Raw genomic sequence first — 6,000 nt, forward strand, 5'->3', positions numbered from 1 at the left:
TACTCGTTCTGTTGGTTAAAAAGCTGGGGAGGGGGGAAGGTATATCTTAAGGCCATATTTCTCTGGAGAAGAGAGGAAGTTAAAATATCCACCTCTGTTTGGAATATGCCTCTATTTCCTTTTAAAACCTCCCGTTTTAGGAACAAAGCTTTAATGGTCACCACAAGGAAGGTTTAGGCTAACCATGGTTGCACAGACAGCTAATCCCATTTTCTGCTTCTCCTCTGACCACAAAATGCAAACCCTGAGAGGTTTGTAGGCAATGATGAGGTGAGAGCTGCCCTGCCTGCATGCTGGGTATTTACAGCTACAGAAATACAAACAAAGCGTGCTCCAGAGGGGCGTTAATTGCCATCAGTTATGAGCATGGCAGCAGGAAGGAGAACCAAAACCAGGATGCAGCTTCTTTCCTTGGTGATGGAGGGCAAGCATAGCCACACGTGGTGGGTTTGTGAGAGAAAGAGTTATTTGTAATCAACAGCAAGGAGGAACTCTGAATTGAAGCTGCTCTGTGGTGACCACAGTGCAGCCCTGGGGCTATCAGGACTGCCAGCATGGCCAGGGTTTGGCTTTGTCTGCCGTGGCAAACGGGTGCATGAATAGGAGATGGCACGGCTGCATGTGTGTGCATGAAGCAGCTGGCCAATTGGCAGGACTTGTGGCACTTCTCTCCCTGCTAGAAGTGGAAAAAAACCCAAAATCAAATAGAGTTACTGACGCCAAGAGGTGTTGGGCATTGTGATGCATCAATAGCCCTATCCTTAAAATCCCTGAAAATCAGTAGCTCAGTGTTCTTCTTTCTGGGTCTAAATTCCTCAGCTCAGTAAAGCCTGAGCCTGTGCACAGCTGTTCTGGTCTAAGTCACGGTCACTGACTAGGGGAAAAAAACACACAAGACTTTTGGAAGGTCCCTTCACATAAATTGTTTTCAATGAATTATTTATGGTTTACATTAGCAGCCACACTCTACACGACATCATTAAATTTCACAAGGCTGTGATGAACAGCTGCATCACAATATTTTACACAATATTTTTTCTTCTTTGTGTGTAAGACACTGATTTTTCAAGGTTGTTCCCTAGGCTAGTAGCATTATTTTTTCATTCAGCCACAGGGAAAGCTGCCATTACTTCCTTGCAAAATTGTACCTCTCTTTACTGTGAAGTATTAACAGTATTTCTAGCTAGTTTACTTTGGCCTCACAGGTAAGGTGTGTCAGAGGGGAAGCATGCTCTCGAAATAATTCAATAGATGAGTTTATTTCCTAGTTATGGTTACAGCTTACAGTGCTGATGACTCACTGCATAGAAATCCTCTGTAGAATACCTGTGTTGGAGAAAACTCCCTGGCCTTCATTGTCATGTTAACGTGGGAACTGCAGCAGCTGTTAGATCAAAGGCTCCAGGTGTTGCCCCTGCTTTGGGATTGGAGATGCTCCAAGCTTGGGCAAATTTAGCCTAGTGGGGTTATGGTGATGAAGTCAGTTTTGCTTACATGCAAGCTGGCACAACACAAGGAGAGCTGGTGCCTGGGATCTGACTGGATTTACAGCGCTTTCTGTAGAAGGGCTGATGTAGACAGGGTCTTCCACAATGGACTACAAAGGAGTCTGTCCCATAGACATACCCAGCTGAGGGTGAAGATCAGTGAGCATAGATGTAAAATAGTTTTATTCCTGTACTGCTAAGTGTGGAAATGTTAACTGGAATTGATATATCTGTGTGCCAATGATTGGATAAAGCTGGTAGCAGCTGTGGAGTACCTGGAGCAACTGTGTACCAGCTACACTGGGCGTCTGCCAGACCCTTAACCTCTCCCAAACTTAAACTAAGAGACAGGGCCTGGCAGTTCCTTCATGTCTGGGAACACCTTCACAGCAGAAGTGATATGCCTGTACTTCCCTTCCCATTCTGGGCCCTTCTTGAAGAGATGTGATGCAAGGATTTCCAAAGCAGAGAAGAGACCAAAAAAGGGTGGTGCGTCACTTGGGGGAGAGGATGACAGACTGGGGGAGATGGACTGGTGCCCTAGGGCACTACTAGCTGTCTTGCACATTTGTAATTTGTTTCTGACTTAAGGAACAACATCCAAGTGTGATTTGTTAATGGACAAATGACAAGATATTATGTGGCTGCTCTTCTTATTTCTCTACCTTATAAGCAAGGATTCCCATGGGATACCCCCTGCTGCTCAGCAGAAATAAACAATATCCTCTGGGACAAATGTAGCTTTCCTCTAGCTCTCCATAGCACTCAGCTCATGGCAGTTAATGCCATTAGTCAGAGATCTCCAGGTAAAGTGTTGTAAAATAATAATTATAATAAGGCATTCAATGTCTCTCCCCAGGTGTACCTGCTCAGGATGCTGCTCAAGTCCTCTTGGGCAGGGATTATGGGGACAGAACGAGAAAGATGTTTTTATTTGTGCTGTGGAGAAGGCTAATTAGAAAACTTCTCACATTATTGGCGAATCTAATTAATTTGATTACTTTAGAAGAGAGTCCTGATTACACCTGGAAAGGAAAAGCCTGAAAGCAAATTATGGGTAATTTGATACAAGACCACTCAAGTTTATGGTTACATGGCAACTGCATGTTTTGCTGCCTTTTGAGTAAGAGGATTGACTAAGACATGGGCAGAGAGAGCAGCACAGAATGTTCATGGGTCAGAAATTGCCCTGTTCTGATTTCCTGGGAGGAAGTCCTGGTGATTTCAGGGAGTAAAAGAGAATGCTGCCATGGAAAGAGACTCACTGGCTGTTCCCTGTTTTTGCTATGAAAATTATCTAGAAATCAGCTTTCCAATGATGTTATTCATCAAACCTTAGCTATTTGCCCTATGTCTGAGTTCTATTACACACTTTTAATAAACTTCTTTCTTAATTCTGTCTGTGGGTTTATAAATAACTACAAAATAACTATTTTGTCAGAGATGTTATGCACATAAACTTACATGAGCTCTAAGTTTCTATGACTTTCAGCCATACTTCCACACCTGTCCTTTGTGAAGATTTGTTTCAAAAGCCATTTTTCCACCAGCATCTGAGCTGTGATATACGGGATGTCATTAGTTAGGCAGATAGATACGAACTGATGCCTTGGATGAATCAGCTGTTGGAGCTGGAGCTTACAGGAAATCTCTAGGGATGTGTGAACAGGCACTTTGGTGAAACTACCAAAGAAAAGAGCAATATAAAGAAAGTCTATATCTTTAATATTGCTCAGAGCTGTGATGGTCTCAAAGATTAGTCTGGCTTGGGAACTACCATCTGAATTTAAAGAGAAGCCCTATTGAGCCACTGAGCTAAACATGTGTTTTTTATTTTGCAACATCTCCTTATAACACATTTGCTATACCTTGCATGTTAATGTAATAAATACACTGTTAGATCTGGCTTTCTCTTGCCTGTTGCTATAAATGCCTGGGAGGCTGGCAGAGCTTCCCATGGGTTCACCAATGTTCAGAAGTCCCCCTGAGGTTTGTGGGGCATTCCTTCCCTTAGGAGCATGGTCTCCTGGGCATGTGCTGTCCCATGGCACTGCAACGTGCAGCAGGGCATGGGCACAAGGCCTGGGATTCTCCGTGGGACTGGGAGGCTGACCACTCTGGCTGCCTTGAGTGGTCAAACAGCGGTTCTCTAGTGAAATGAAGGAAAAATGAAACCTCTTCTAGGACCTCTGTTAATACAACAGGGAAGGGTTTCTTTGTCTAAAGTATTTTCTTTTGTCTGTGTTGGCAATTACTGGCTTTTTGCCAAATTGATCTTGCATCTAGAGGTTTTGCTATTCTAAATGTGTCAGGCAGTGAATGAAAAGGAATCAAAGCTGCGTTGACAGTACCTTTCAACACTGATGAGGAATCACACACAGAAATGGGAGGTAAGAGACTCAAGGCCACATTCTGCTCCAGTTGTGCAGAGACGATATGCTGAAGAACAATAAAGTGGAGCAGTTTGCTTAGAAAAGTCTCTCAGGGCTGTGGGATTTTGGATATGTGCCCCTAGACTTTAGGAAAGTAATAGCATTAAGTCATGGAGAAGAGAAAGGAAGACACACAGGCTTCTGAAAAATGGCCTGTTTAGTGTCTGGTTTTCTTTGTATCAGTCCAGGGAAAATATTGTGCAATACAGGTGATGGATATGTTGCCTTTACAATATCAAATGATGAAAAGTCAGTTCTTGCAAAACTCAGACTCAGGTTGGATTGTGTAAGAGAACAGACTTGACATTGCACATCATCTGATCATGAGTGGAAAGTTGTACATGTATTTTCATGTTTCTATAGATGAGGGACTGGCAGCAGATTGTATCCTGCCCCATCCAACTTTCATGCAGGTGGTGGAGTTAGGTGGTGTGAGACTATTTCTGTCAGGAAGCTTTGGCAAGCAGAATCTCCAACTGCTCTGAGCCTTGCAGCATCAACCTGAGTGTTTGTGACAGGCAGATTTTTGATCTACAAAATTTGAACTGTTCAGGTTTGCACACAGACTGGCAGTCTTATCTTGTAGCCTTACCTTTATGCCATAGTTCAAATCTTAAAGTAGGTTCTCAATAAAAGACAAATCTGAGGTCTTTGTATAAGCATTGTTAGTCTTCATTGGATATGTAATGTATATATTAAAGCTGAAGATATTCTGCCCACTTCAAACTGTCAAACCCATGCCAAAACTTACATCACACTATTTACTTGCTATAACTGTCCCATACAAACCGTAGTAATTGCACTTTAAATATAGTCTTTTCAATGCAGAGCTAATATGACTGTAAGGCATTGGTTTTGGTTTTTTTTGTTTTTTTTTTTTTCTAATTCAGTTGCTAAAGATCTGGCAGTTCTGTACCTACTAGCAGTACTGAAATGTTTATAATCATGCCAAGCTGAACAGCCATAAAATGCTCAGGAATCGATCCAAAAAGGGCTAACACCAGCCTGCATATTTAGTGGAGAGTATTTCTGTAAACAGAGAAGGAAATCAAGTATGCAGATGTTTGGGAACAATTTTTTATGGAACTCATTGCTGCCCAGTGGAAGTTGGTGAAGCTATGACAGCTCATTCCCTGCAGCAGGTCTGCCTTTTGGCCTCTGCAAATGTGTCTTTGTATGGGTAATGTGGCACAAACTGAATGTGCCCATCCACAGTGACTAATGTCCTCCCATGGGAATAGAACACCGCTGTCAAAACCATAACTTTTGCAAAGTTACTGTGCGCTGCATAGGAGCTGGTTTCTTTTTGGCAGTGCAATACGATGATGCCACAGCCTGCATTTATACTCTGTTTCTTACCAGTTGCTTCTTAAAAGCTCTCAAATTATATCAGTGATAAAACTCCTACTGCCTGAGAACTATCTGGCCAAACCAGAATGTATCTAAAAATTTCAGTATATGTCCTTACCGATAAGAATATGAAATCACCTTTCAAGGTGTTGCCACTGAAGACCCCAGCATGCCTCTAGGTCTTACTGATTCAGACCTCTAACAGGAATACTATTAAATAGCTTCAGGAAAGATTTCAGTACTCATCTTCACATCTTTATTTGGATTTACTGTTACTAATGGGTTTTCTGAAGCTGATAATTTCGCCAGCATGTGGAAATTAATTTGGCCCAAAAAGAAAAAGAAACAACCCATAGCTGTAAACCAGAACTACTTACAATGAACTTGTAAAAGAAAACCATTTGCTGTCCCTTATTCAAACACAGTGCAGTTTCTCTAAATTGATTTCTACTCATTTTCTTGTCCCTCTTGGTTATGACATGAAAGAACAGAATCAAAGTAAGGGTTGAAAGACTTAAGCAAGGCATTAAAGCAGAGATAGTAAAGTGCAGGGACAGATTGCCTGGAGAGGCTGTGGAATCCCCACTATTGGTGTTTGATATTTGCCTTATATCATCTAAAATAGGAAAAAGCATTTGTAGGCAATGACAGAGATAGTGATTTTTGTCTTAAGAAAAAGAGTGGATGGCTTCTTGAAATCTCTTCCAGAGTCTTGCCATCTGTCCCTGTAT

The sequence above is a fragment of the Ammospiza caudacuta genome, chromosome Z (assembly GCF_027887145.1).
Source record: "Ammospiza caudacuta isolate bAmmCau1 chromosome Z, bAmmCau1.pri, whole genome shotgun sequence".
Taxonomy (NCBI): domain Eukaryota; kingdom Metazoa; phylum Chordata; class Aves; order Passeriformes; family Passerellidae; genus Ammospiza; species Ammospiza caudacuta.